Consider the following 14,174-nt stretch of genomic DNA (forward strand, 5'->3'; position numbering starts at 1 on the left):
AGTTTAGGACATAACTTAAATGAGTGCAACACAATTTAACAGTATTTCCCTCATTTATTAAATCACTTAAATACATTGTTTTCACTTTCAGGTCTCAAGCCCTCACTCTGCAACACCCCATGCTCATTTTGCAGCCTCGCCGTGGATATACATACACCGACTCCTTGCTAATCCCCTTCTCAGGGATTTAGCAGGACACAGCTCCTGCTAAAGCCACCTGAAGTCAAACACTGAGCAAAGGAAGCCCCCAGACAGTTTTCCAGGCTTTGTGCATCAACCCTTTGCCATGAGTCTTTCCCTTTGTAATTAAATCCTTCCATTAGCCATCCAATAATAATAAAAGACCGTAACTCCAAGCCCTGCTTTTTACACCAAATGAATAAAACCGTGTTTTTTGGGTAGCATTTTGTATATTCAGTTGCAGTGATTTCCCGCAGACAGTTAACATTTTGCAGAACAAGCTGCTCAAAATGTTAGAATCAAATAAAAGCAGAGCGCTACTTCTAGGCAAACGTGCAATCAAGTGCTTGGGAATTAAACTGAAATCAAGACCCTTAACTATTAGGCGAGATGCAGATCCCTCTGCCACTGATCTCGTTGTGACAAGGGCAAAGGGTGCCCAGAGCTGAGCAGCAAGGTCATCGTCAGGAAAAGGTGAAGTCAAGTAACTCATAGCACCAGCCCACTCGAGCTTGTGCAGTGGATGTTTCGGGACATTTAACGCCAGCACTGTGGCACTTATCTTTTTAGATAGACTCGTCTACCCCTTTCTTTTTTCCTCTACGCCTAACAGATCTCTTTTCCCAAATTTGGGCAAAATAAGCCATAAGGACAAGTGGGAAACAGGACTAGGATCTGCACGCCTCACATGCACCGGGAACATGCTGCCTTCTGCACATCTATATAAATACATCGCTTGCTGACTTCTCAGCCCTGATGAAAGTTCCAAAGACACTTGCTTAGGGGTTGTAGCACTTAAAGAGCCTAAATTCCTGACACATTCGCTTTGGTCAGCTCAAACAGACCCTTATTGCTTCTGCACCAGAGGTTAGTTTTCTTTTCATTGCTTTTTTCTGTGTTATTTAATCGCCTCTAAAAGGAAGAAAATACTGAGGACCAAGCTTTAATGCAACATCTTGCGCAAATTATAGTAAAGGAAAATTTGAATCCTTGCTAATTTAAGTGTTATTTTTACTACTAATGTGAATCCAACCCTAACAAATGAAAACAGGAAGAATTAATTGGATATGCAAATGAGATTATTCAGTATATAAATCTAATTACATACCAATTTGCTTTAACAGCATGAAAAGTAAAAAAATGTTCTTTGTAAATTGATTGTTTTAAGTAACCACCTGTAGCAGCGCCAAGCAGAAAGACTGCATCCTGAAGGTGCTCATTGTCAGCAGCAGCGAGACGAGATCCAAAGACTGTCACAAGCCCCACGCTGACGGGCACCCTGCTTACTCCTCTGATTTACGATATTGCTTCATTAGTTCCCGAACGCACTAAACCAGCCTTCATTTCTCTCCAGCAAGGGACAGATGCAAACAAACCAGGCTGATTTTAGGGACCTGATCACAAGCCCTGGCTTCCCTGTGCTGCTGCGGTTTTATTTGTGCTGGAACACAGAAAACCAGTGGCAATAAGGGGGTGCACTGGGTGGTGCAGAGCAAGAGCAGCCGGGGGCTGCATGGTGCACACCGAGCCCATTCAGGTGTCACTGTCACCTTTAGGAAACAAAAGGGGACAAAGGCACGATTAGCAGAACATCAAATTGCAGGGAGGAAAGATTTCTCCAGGGGAAAAAAAAAAAAAAAGTTAATTTTGAACCTTTTGTGTCCAAGAACCAAATTACACAGATAGTCAATTTACTTCTTTGAATAACTACTCGTGGGTAAGAGCAAAAATTATAAATGAGATCACTGAAATTGATTAAGATACAGAATAGCTGACACCGTAATTAGTGCCCACTGTGGCATCTCTGACAAAGGATCCCAATCACCTGCTTTCATTGACTGTACACTTATTTTTTTTCATACAGCTCTGGCTCTGATTCACAAATTGAGTTTCTGAAACCACCTGGAACAAGCAGTATTAAAAATATGCTCCAAAGGAAAAGAATTATATGGTGATTTTGTTGGAACATTTAGCAGCTATCAAAATCACCTTCTCAAAAGCACGGTGTTATTACAGAAAACTAAATACAACCCACAGGAAATCGGTACTCAGAACTGGATTTATACTACACAATATTTACAAACATTAAAAAAAATAACTTAAGGCCACAAATGGCTAAGGGTGAATGACTCTTCAGGAGAAAAAAAAAACAAACAACTTGGAAATGAGCACGGGCAAGGGGCCAAGTCACAAGCCCCTGTGAGCTTCCAGGTTGCTCTGCAGCACAGCATCTTCCAGCTTCCTGAGCATTGCAGTTTCGCCGTGTCCAGTTTAAGTCAGATGAGGTTGCCCACACCTGGGGAAGGCAGTAAGTGTGGGCTGGCACCTGTGGGTTTTGGAAGCAGCAGCTGTATCTGCACACATTAAAGGCACATTATGGAGGCAGCGTGTCATGGCTCATGGTTTAAGAATTGTCGCACACACACGCTGCAGCCTTGCTTTGGGTGAAAACTAATTTGGTCTTTAATACATCTGATCCTCCCATGAAGGATGCCCACCGCAGAGGATTTTTTTTTTATCACTATATCATAGCTTCTTTAGGGAAATCAGATGGCTTTCTAATTAACCGGCCGGCACACACACACCCCGACACTCCTGCTCTGGATGCATGTGCTGAACCACGAACACTTCATTCTGAAAGGCATGATCAAGCAGGCTGCAGCTCTGCTCAGCCTCACATGTATTCCGATTGTTCTTCAACACAACACAAACAACAACGGCTTGCTGACATCCCCCTGCTTGCTGCTGTGCTGCTAACTGCTGTATTTTCATGCATCCTTTCTATGTGGGGTTTATTTGCAGCATTTACTGTTTGTTTTAGATTGTATTAACAAGGAAGGACAGCTGAAGTCAAGCCTTATACAGTACAGACACCCTGGTAATACGTTCCCATGGCTTCACTACTACACTTTTCATATAAGTACAGACTGGGTGCTAATACATTTGTATAGTGAAACCAATACATTTTTTTTATTACTTTAAATGTTATGTGGGCAGCTGCAGAGTAACTGATGAATTTTCATGAGATCATCTGAAGTCCTCAGAAACAACGTAAATAGTTTTTAAACTCTCCTGTTCACCAGCTGCAACGATCTGAAGAGAAAGCCCAACTCCTGCACAACACGTGGCTTCCTCCATGTCCCATGTATGGCTAAGCAAAGAAGCCACAAACGCTTTGTATTTTCTCCCATTTCACCTCTTAGCCAGTGCAGAGCAGGCAGTGGGTACCAGAGGCCCCATGCCTGCAGGCTGGCTGCTGGGTGCAGCCCATGGGACCTGCCTTCCTGCAGGAACCCGTGTCCGAATCCCCATCCTGGAAACTATTAAGCACAGGAAGATCTTCTTTCTTGTGAGCAATTCCACTGGTTCGGATTGGCACATCTTACCAGCTGATACATGTTAAAAGTGCACTCTCCTTAATTTTTTTTTTTAAAGCTCTGTTATGATCTCCACCAAATTACATAAAATCCCTGCTAACTGCCATGCTGCGCTGCTGTATTTTCATGCGTCCTTTCCTAAATACTTCTAGAAGCAGTAAAACACCAGAGAATATCTACACTTAAAAATAAGATGAGGTGGTTAAGTTTTACCAGTAATGGATGTGACAATAAGGAAAGTTAAATTAGAGAAGAATCATTAAAAGCCTCCAACATAATTTTAAACACAACACCTTGCAGGAGCTGTGAACTGTGCTGCTGACTCCAATGTGTAAGACCTCACAGGCTAACAGCCTTTCACAAATCAATCTTGCAAAACACTGACAGGCACATTTAGTTTGTATCACCATGAAAAACCAACACTATAAGCACATTTTATACACAGCAAGCATGTTTCAGAAAGAAACAGCACAGCCACAACTGAACGGAAACTCCGAGCCTGACGGCTGCCGAAATGAACTGAAATGGCGACTTCAAGTAAAAGTTTGGTTTGACTACACTCAAAAAAAAAAAAAAAGGAGAAACATATTAATTGAGCTATTGCTGACTGCAGTGATGCCACTGGAACGTCCTTACCTGGATGTGCCAAGTTCTGGACCTGCTGGGAATGGTCTAAACTCTAAATGCAACAGTAACCTGATGACAAAGTCCTCTGCCTTCCTCTTTCTCTAGGTTTGATCTCTTTTGTGAGATCACTCAGAGGGAGAAAGTGTATTTTGCTTGTTTTTAAAACAGCATCTCACTGATTTTCAGTGTAATTTCTGCTCCAAAATCAAATTCACTATTTTTGGATGAGAAAGCACAGAGTAGCTCGGTCCAGCAATTCAGCACCCAGCTACCAATAGGGACAATTCCCTGTGCCATCTCCTGCCAACAAAACCCTTTGGTTGTATGAATGAGCTCTAAACCCTACATTGACACAACATCCAAATGCCCCCTTTCTTGCACCCTGCAGGGGTTTAATTAACATGACTAATGCCTGTCAAACGTTGTTCTTTCATGATGATGGAGACAACCCTATGCTTTGCCTCACACAAGGATTTGCTGTCCTTAGTATCTGCTTGCATGCTTTTATATTAAAAAAAAAAAAAAAAAAAAGGCATTAGCCACGTGCATTAAAAGTGCTCTGGATAATGAAGTTGCAGCTTTTTTTTTTTTTTTTAGGCACTTTTTTTCAGTGCCTAAAACCAGGCACTGAATGCCTCTGGTTAGTGCTTTTTGGGCATAGGTGTAATATTAAATAGTTCTACGCTTTCTTCCCCAGGTCACACTTCACGTGTGGTAGCACTAACTGTACCTTTTAATTCCACTTTAAGTGGTTTTGGTTGCATTTGCAGAGCTTGTCTTTGCATGCTGCATCAGCGCTGACACCCACTCAGTGCCTTGTGCTCCCCGTCCCCAGGGTCCCCTACGCAAGCCCGGCGCACTCCTGTTGCAGCTCCCCGGGGTGAGAGCTGTAATTTATCATTCACACACCGCTCCTGCAGCCAGAGCTGCAGAAAAGGACATGTTTGTAAACAAACGTCCATCACGGGGGTTTGTGCACGCCTGTATTTTCCTGCCCTTTCACCTTTTCTGCTCATTGTTCTTTTGATAAATATGACTGTGGCTGAGTAACCAACACCTAGCGCTGTGCTGCCACTGGCACCGAGAGGGGTGCTGACTAATGACAGAATTGCACGGTGATTCATGCTCCGTAGAAAAGATTTAGCTAGTGGTGAAATGCAGAAATCATACAAAAGATCAGCAAGGCAGAGGGAACAAGGAGCAGGATGGCACAACATGAAAAACCCTGGGTCATTAAAAGAAAACGAGATGGCTCCTGGGATGATTTAAACTGGCATTCTTTGACAGACATCAGCCTAAGGACTCAGGCTATCGGAAGACCCCTGCTATTTGTCAGGAGGGACAAATCCTTGCTTTTTGGGGCAGCACAGAGGATGCAGCAGTGCTGGCAGGGCTCTGTGCTGCTCAGCATAACCACCGGTACCAACCCAGGGCTCTGCCTGAAGGCATCACAGTGACCAAATATTTGTTCCACGCATTGGTGCTAATGCCATGGAGCAAACTTGGCGTCTACCTACCTGGCTGGAGCTCTGACAAATTATAAATTCATATTACAAAGGCACTTCCCAGTTTTGGAGAGCTTGGGAGACAGGCGTATTAAATGAGCAATAAAATGCAACTTAATAGGGTCGATGTTAAATTAGTTTCAATTATCAAACCCCATTTTAACCAAATGAATGCCTGGCTTACATCCAGGATTCACATAATTTACACGGGAAAGTGCTAGGTTCTCTCCCTTCCTGCTAACTGATGACTTGTCACTGCTTTGCCTTTCATTCGGGAATAAATTCCATATTCTCTACTAAGTATGGGAATGTACCAAAAAATAGAGATAAAACAAAACATGCAAGTTCAAGAAGAAATATTTTGAAATGAGGAACTGACATTAGTGTGCACAGAGGAACGAACACCTGGAAGGGAGTTTTGCCAATGGGTAGCACAAGAGAGAAGTAGCCTTTACCACTAATTGTTCTTGGCCACAGTTGAGGATCATCTTTCGTTTGCAGAAAATGTGCTGTGCTGCCTTTTAGATTTGCTTCCTCTCCTTGAATACTTCAGTGTTCCTAACCTGCAGGGACCGAAGGGAGCCAACAGAGACAAAAAAGCAGCTTCCATCCCACTCTTGCCGGGTGCCTTGGCTACAGCTGCACCTCACAGCCCCTTCAGGAAACCCCCAGACTTAGAGCTTTGGTGCACATAAGAGCTTTTTTGGCGTCTTCTTCAACTGTTGTTTCAGCAGTACCACAGTAGCCATCATTTCTGTGCTGTGCCACTCAGCCTGTGGTCTGGTCTCACACCTCTAACTCTTTCAAAGTCTTCTTCCCTCACTCAGGAGAAAAACAACAAGAACAAAGCTGCTTGCTCCTTAAGCTGTTTGTCTTACTTTGACGTTAACTGGCAGTGTCACCCCTCTCAGCAGCACTTCCCTATATTTACTTTCTCTGGGTACGGCCACCAGGATACCTGTGCATCAATCACAGAGGAGGTTAGAGACCTTTTTGCTGGCGTGCTACAAGCATCAGACCTGTGGTACGCGTTTGGGGGATCACAAACTCATGACAAATGTGCGAGGAGAAGGATCATAGTGCCTGAAGTTATTGCCAAATCACAACCGGGACTTCAGCAGTCGAGCTCAGAAACATGACAATGCCGTTATTTGTTCTAGACATAATTCCCCTTGCAAGGGACATTATAAAAGAAAAAAAAATATATCTGAAGAGGATGATTTGACACCAAGAATTTCGCAGCAATTTTTCCGTAGCTGAGGAAGCGTGCTTCTCATCTTCATTCCACCCGTGCAGCCAACCGCCTCCAGCCCCTTTTTATCTTGCTGTCTCCTGCATCACTCCCTGGCTTCACATCTCAGAAAGCCCAACCATCAACCTGCCTTCTTTCAAGTCCCTCTTCAAATGTTTGCTAGTAAAGCCACACAGTGTGAACCTAGAGAAAGTGCCATTTCACATGGAGCATCCTAAAAATGGAAGGAGAGTGAGTGCTACAGGAATAAAGCTTGATCCGGCTCTCAGCGAGTGTTTCATCTTGTCTGTTTACAGACAGCAGGCTTGCAGGGGCAGAAATAATTTATTTTTCCAAGTCCCACAGAACTCCCATTATATTATTTGCTTTTCACAAGTAAAAACAACAATAGCATTTTGAACTTTGTCAGGGATCTCTTTTGCATCAATGAAACACTTAGATGGTGTGAATCAAATAATGATGTGGCAGAAATATCAGCCACAATAAAGAGGAAGCAATCTGAAACATGCTGTCCCTCATGTGTTCAAACAAAGCCTTCTAATACAGGACTTTTTAGTTATGCAATACGGATAAGGGATGTTTTATAAATGACAATTTCTCTTCAAAGTGATGCACTCTTCATCGGTTTCAACTCACAAAAGCGGAAATAAGGTACATTAAGATAGATATATTTTTCATATTTTTACTGGCACCTGGAAAGCTTAATTAAGTTTAAAGTCACCAAATTCAGCTGAAGATGTCGGGTGCTGGATGGTTAATTAGTTGCCTGTCTCATTGATTATCAACTTCAGCAGTACTCCATTATAAATGGTTGTAATGCTTGCTTTGTTTCACAGCCTAATTAATAGGATATAGACTATTTAACAATTGTGTCTTGGTTTGATTATGAAGCTAAATACGTAAATTTTATTGCTAAATAAACATTCAAATACATCAAGAAAAATGAAGCACTGTGGTGATAATGTTCAAATTTTGATTTTTCAGAATAATACTTGGGAGAACTTCTCTAGAACTTGCAGCAAGAAGTCTGTGCAGCCTGTAACGAGAACACCCTTAATTTCAGAGTGCAGACCGTCACGGCATTTTACAAACACTCCAATAAACCAGCATTAAATAACGTGCAGATGAGCGAGCTGCACTACAACCTTCTGTTCAAAGCAGCACTTACTGGGAGCAGCATGCCTACTGGCCACAAACTCCCCTGCACCCAAGCACCCGAAATGTTTCATGGCCCCAGTGCTGCATGACCTGGAGCCCTTGCAACAACCTGTGCCTAGGTGGCAGAAAACAACATGCATTTCTGTTAGACCCTACCAAATCATGCAGACAGAAAGAGTCTTACTTGCTGCTAGGGATAGCATCACCCAGCAACGCTCTGCCAGCCTGTTTACACACTTTGCTGTCACTAAAGGGTAATTCTGTTATTCCCCACATTTACAGTACTATAATTATCAAAGTTTAATTGACCCTCTCCCCTTTTATTCCGTTTGGATGATCACCCTTGATTGCTGCTTAGCTGAAAGACCTTTATCCAAATAATAACGATCACCATCAACATCATTTTCCATCAGCTAATGCTCAGCTGCATGACATCAGGGCAGGAGGCAAAAGCAAGAGATTTAACCCCACCAGTCACAACTGGAAACTAATCGTTCCTCCAGCAACTCCTGCTGCTATTCTAAAGGAAGAAAATACCCACAGAACTGTGGAGAAAAGGGATTTTTTGTGTCTATGCGAGGCAGTGTCAGGGGGTGACAAGCTAACAGTGTCCACACGGATGCAGGTTTCTGCCTGCTTATGCCAGCCTTTCCCCAGCAACTCAAGACAAACGTAGCAGTAAATATGAGCTCCAACCCAAGACCTCAGAAAGTGTGTGAACTGTTTTACATGCAATGAATACAGATATCATTTCTAGCTATGCACTGTAGCCCAGGATTGCAGCTCTCAGGCTGTGCAATTGTGTCATCTAAATCAAAGCTCGGAGATGGAGCCGGCTGACAGCCACGGGATGGAGTCAGCAGCAAACCCCAGTGCCCGACCTGGCAGCCTTCCTTCTCTTCTTCCTTCTCTTACCTTCTCGTTCTTCTCAATGACCACAGACGAATTGCAAAATGAGGTCCCTTTCCAATAATATTTAGATTTGCTAAGAAACAGATAAGAGATTGTACCTATAAAGCAATAGACTAAGCACCTCAATTTTTTCAATAAAACTTCATTCTTATTGGCAATAAAGAAGCATTTGGGGTCCATATTCTTCCTAATTTGATAGATGTTTAGAAAAGTAGGTATTTTTGTAACTCCCTAAGTGAGATTTAATTTCAATACGTACCTACTAATTTAAATGCAAAAAAGCTAAATTGAAAAGAGGCATCATATAAAATGCACAGGGGATCAATACACAGACAGATAGTCAGAACATCTGCTTATAAAAATGTCTGTGTATTCTCTGTTTTATTCAAAGTGCATCATGTTACCTCAGTAATTTTTCTTTGAGAAAGATGTAATTAAACTTGCCCAGATGGACTTGAGAGTTAAACAGAGAAAAAAATATGACGTACCTAATGATCTCCATGTAAAAAAAAAAAAAAGAGAATTGCATTGATATTGTCCCTAACTTTATAATTTGTGAAATTATGGCCTAGATCAGAGTCAGGTCACATCTAGCGAGGGCTTCGCTGCTGACAGATCAGGAGCACAAAATGGGTACAGACCCCTTGTGAGGTTGAGACCAATCTTCTGCAATCACAGAAAAACTTGTCATATAATCCCTAAACAAGAATATATTACACATAATCACATACATTTTCTAACCTTCCCTCTACAGCAACGCACAGCTGAGTGATACTGTAGAATCCCATTTGGTGTCTAAAAGAGTTCTGGTTTCAATTTAAATTAATTGTTGCTCACTTCAGATTTAATTGTTCTTATCCCAATGCCCTCTTAGCTCTTCCACTCTCTCCTCTATTTTCCTAGTTTAAATGAACCTTTTTTCATCTCCAGCTCTCCAGATCGATGTAGCAGTTCCTTGTCATGGCTTGAACACCTCCCTACCACAGCCAGGACTGCACACAGTACCCCATCCAAGACAGCATCAAGGTGTGAGCTTTTCCCCATTTCTGCTGGACATCCTTCCCTGAAGTATGCTAGGACCCTGTTTCCTTTTCGACAGCCACATCACCTTGCTGGATCCAGGTCACGTGATGGCTACTGGCAGGAGTAAATTACACTCAATTTTATTAAAAATATAATTCAGTCAAAGGAATTCCCAAAAGCCACTCATGAAACTGTTGTTCATCATATTGATGTACTGAAAAACACAATCAATCTTGCTGGGCTCATGGCCCCGGTGCACTGCAGCAATCACAGCTTCTGCTGTGGTGGTGGGTGCCCAGAGTTTTGTGAAGACCAGTGCACTCACAGCACTAATCTCCAGTAATACATTTGCTCGGGTGGAAAGAATATACGATAAATGCCAGTAAGTATTTAACCTTCAGTAGAAAACCCATGCTCACAGCTAGCACGCAAGGCTCTGCGTGACTTCGTTCTAAACCATTTGAAAGTACAGGAGCTTTAAGTGAGCAACAAACCTCAAATAATTCAGAAAAAAATACATTGAAGTATTAAGTATAAGTATCAGTTCTCATCTGTATAAACCTTTTCCCATGAACTTCAGTGACATCTTACTGAGAGCCATGAAGCCAAGGGCTATGTCACAGTGGAGAAGCGATGATATTAATAGGAGCCATTCAGTGCTTTATCTATTCCAAGTGCTGTGCAAACAGTAATTAGGCAGCCGGGTACAGAAACGCAAAGTGTTGCAGAACTGACCAAAATATAAATTAATTAATTATAGAACTGCAACAGATTAATCACTTTCTAGCTACCCACTAACATCAAAGCACTAGTCATGGGAACTACAGAGCACCAGAAAAAAAAAAAAAAGCTGAACAAATTGAATTGCTGCATCATTTACAGAAGACCATCATTTAACATGTACTACTCTTCTTGGTTTAATTATTTATATTCAGACATGAAATTAGTAGAATTTCTTTTGTACATAACCTACATCTGTTTGGATAGAAGCTTGCATTTAAATTGGCCTGTGAATATTCATCTTTGTATGAATTTCGAATTTGTAACAGAGCTGGATGCCCAGATCTCATTGGAATTCAATGGGAGATGGGAAAGAAATGTCCACATTTCTTGAAAAATCACCCTTCGTTTGATGTAGACTGCCATTACTGATTACGTTATTTTATGCTTCCTATTCATGTAGCAAATGTTCAGTGTTTAAACTAACTAAGGCCTTGTGTTATTCTGAAATTTCAGTCTAAAAATACAGTACTTTGTCAGTAAGACACCATGTGAATATGCAATATACAGTAAGTTTTCTTATACACACATTTGCTCATTAAATCCAGTTCTTTTCACAAGCTGCATTGATGTAAATTACCATCATTTTTGTGTAACAGTGGAACACACTTTAATATATATATATATATACATAATTTTTTCCCAAGGAATTACATAATCGTGCTCTAAATATTCTGTCCTGGACGACTGCTGAGCTATTTGGCTATGCTGTACCAGAATCTGACAGAAGAAGGAATGACAGGACAGGCATTTATGAGAATATTTTCCTATTAAAATACAGCTCTGAAAAAACACATTGAAATTAAGCTCTGCAGAAATGTTTTTGTCTTCCCAACTTTTGCTCTCTTGTGCATATTTCTAGATTAGAAAATGGTATTTTCCAGTTAATAATAGGTGAAACAATGCTTTTGCTTTGCTCCAATGAAAAATATGATAGAATTTGATATTGAAAAACATTACACTGTGCCTGGATCTGTAGAATGAAGCTGGGTGTTGCTGGGCCATCCTGACAATGTCTGAGAGCCAGCCAGGAGCCCATAGTAAACGCTGTTATATCTAATTCTGGATACCCGGACAGTGGTGAAACTCCAGCTTTTCACGTAACAGAGCATAGCACAGAAATTTCAGAGTGACCCATAAACCGCCCTGGGGGCGATGCAGAAATTTGTCCGTGTTCAGAATCAGCATCCATTTCCCATTGAGCTGCCAGCCCTACCCACACAGCAAAACCAAGACCTCCACAGCATGAAGCCATGCTAGCAAGTACACTGTTTTCTTATGCATTCAAATAAATAAAACAAACACTCCATCCTGTATTTTGGCTTTCTGAAGCCACTTCCATTGGCCTGATCGGAGCAGACAGAGCTGCCGCAGCACTTTCCCTTTGACAAAACAAACTTGTGGAAACAGAAGCACCATTACAGAGCTGCAGGGTGAATTTGTTTGTTGAAGCTATTGTTTTTATATGGTGCTTGCTAAGGAGAAAGGAGGGCCAGCCTTGCTTGTGCTGAGCAGAGATCTTTGTGTTTAAAGGGCAAGAACAAGCACAAGGGCAGAAACCAGAGCCTGTGAGGCTGGGGGCAGGACAGAAGCCAGAACAGCAAAGCAAAAGCACTGCTCAAGGGCTGCCAGGCTCCTCCTCCATCCTCTGCCAAAGCCTGTTTGGATCTTCAGAGGTTAAATGACATTATAAAATATGCATATGCACACTCGCACGGGTAATGTGACTAGGACTGCAGCTCATTAACATGCAAATAAGACTTCAACAGTGAAACTCATTGCCACAGGAAGGTAATGAGGCAAAGAATTGCGTAAAAGTCACGCAAACACGGGAAGGCTCCATTCGGGCCTGTGCGGCTTATCCCAGCCACCCCACTACAGGCCGTGGGCACCACCATGCTGCTCCTCACGGCCTGTCCTGCCTCTTGGCCCACCCTCCAAACTTCAAAACTATCACCATCACACCTGATACTTAAGGAGTTTGACAGCCCTAACAAATCTGTGTTATCTGGGACCAAAGGAATAATTTGTAGTTGCTGCTTTCCAAAGCTGACACCTGAGGAAAAGAAACCTGGAAAGAAAACCAGGAACCCTGGTTTATACATCAGCCATCGAGTCAAAGCAAGCGTGTTAGTTTTTATCAATACATCTCCAAACAATCTAGAAAATTACCCAGAAGGACACAATCCCCAGTTGGGTGGTGGATGGAAGGGGGCATTAAGGTCAGAAAGACCTTTAGCAATGCTGCCGCCTCTCCAAGTGCCAGATAGCTCCCAAAATTATGAGATTTGCACTTCTCCGCAGCTGGTTTAAGTTACGTCCTGGGATTGATCTAACTTTCTTATCTTAGCACGTTATCCTGCAGTGAATAACTAACATCTGAACCCCCAGCATGTAAAATCAATAGTAGCATCCCTCAGAGTGCAGGAGCTCCAGCAGCTAGTAGCTGGTAGCTCCACAGCACGTTTAGATACTCTGTGCCACAGATCTGACAGCTGTTTAATGATGTAGAAGAAAAGGGGTTGGAAGTTCTCGTGCCATTTCCAGGGAACAGATGTTAATTTTGGAAACATTCAGAAAGCCCAAGTGGCTGCTGGAGCCTCGCAGCAGTCTCCGATGCCCCTTACATCCATGGGGAGTTTGGACAGCGCAAGGCACGAAAAGACCATCCTGAAACAACATTCACCTACTCTGGAACATCACAAAAAGGTCTGTGGGCAAATCGGAAGCTTTGTAAGAAAAAAAAAAAAAGCAAAAAACAAAAACAGATGTAAAAGATGAAGACAAACCCCTGAACACATTCTGCTGAAACTTTCATTTTGCTGACCTTAGACTTTATGTGATGGATGCCTTAAATATGGAAGTCACAGTACAAAACTATTCTGCATGCTTTTGTTTTTCCAAATTTTTGTGTATTTGCTTATAATAAAGGAGTCTATTTTCTTTACTCCTGCAGCGTAACTTCTAGAGGGTTACAGTTCCCGACACAGGGATGGCACTGCACTGCAGAATCTCTTTGCATCCAATTTTCTGCCAGCTCAGAAACTGTCATAGCACATTTAGGAAGACTTGGAACCAAATTTCAAAAATAGGGACCAATAAGTACCGGAATAAAAGTGGCTTAGTGTTCAGTAGAGCTAAGCAGAAGAAAGTAAACACTATTTAAGCAGTCTGTTATTACCTAATGCTTTAAAAGTACCCTGACAACGTACACACATAAAATAGAAGAAAGCACAAGTTACTAAACAAAATTGAGCACCAAGCAACAGATAAATTAGAGCAGTCAAGAACACCAAGGTGACAAACAGCAATTAAAATCTAACAGCCCCCACCCAGAACAAAACACATGTTAGTGAACCA

General features: G+C 42.1%; 1 protein-coding gene across 5 annotated transcripts in view; it reads right to left on the reverse strand.

Annotated features, from left to right (window-relative positions):
* The window catches only part of LOC101793345 (contactin-4), a 295,254-nt gene that overhangs the window by 132,357 nt on the left and 148,723 nt on the right, over positions 1–14,174 (reverse strand). The gene's annotated exons all lie outside the window — the stretch shown is intronic.

Source organism: Anas platyrhynchos, chromosome 13 (genome assembly GCF_047663525.1).
Source record: "Anas platyrhynchos isolate ZD024472 breed Pekin duck chromosome 13, IASCAAS_PekinDuck_T2T, whole genome shotgun sequence".
Classification (NCBI taxonomy): domain Eukaryota; kingdom Metazoa; phylum Chordata; class Aves; order Anseriformes; family Anatidae; genus Anas; species Anas platyrhynchos.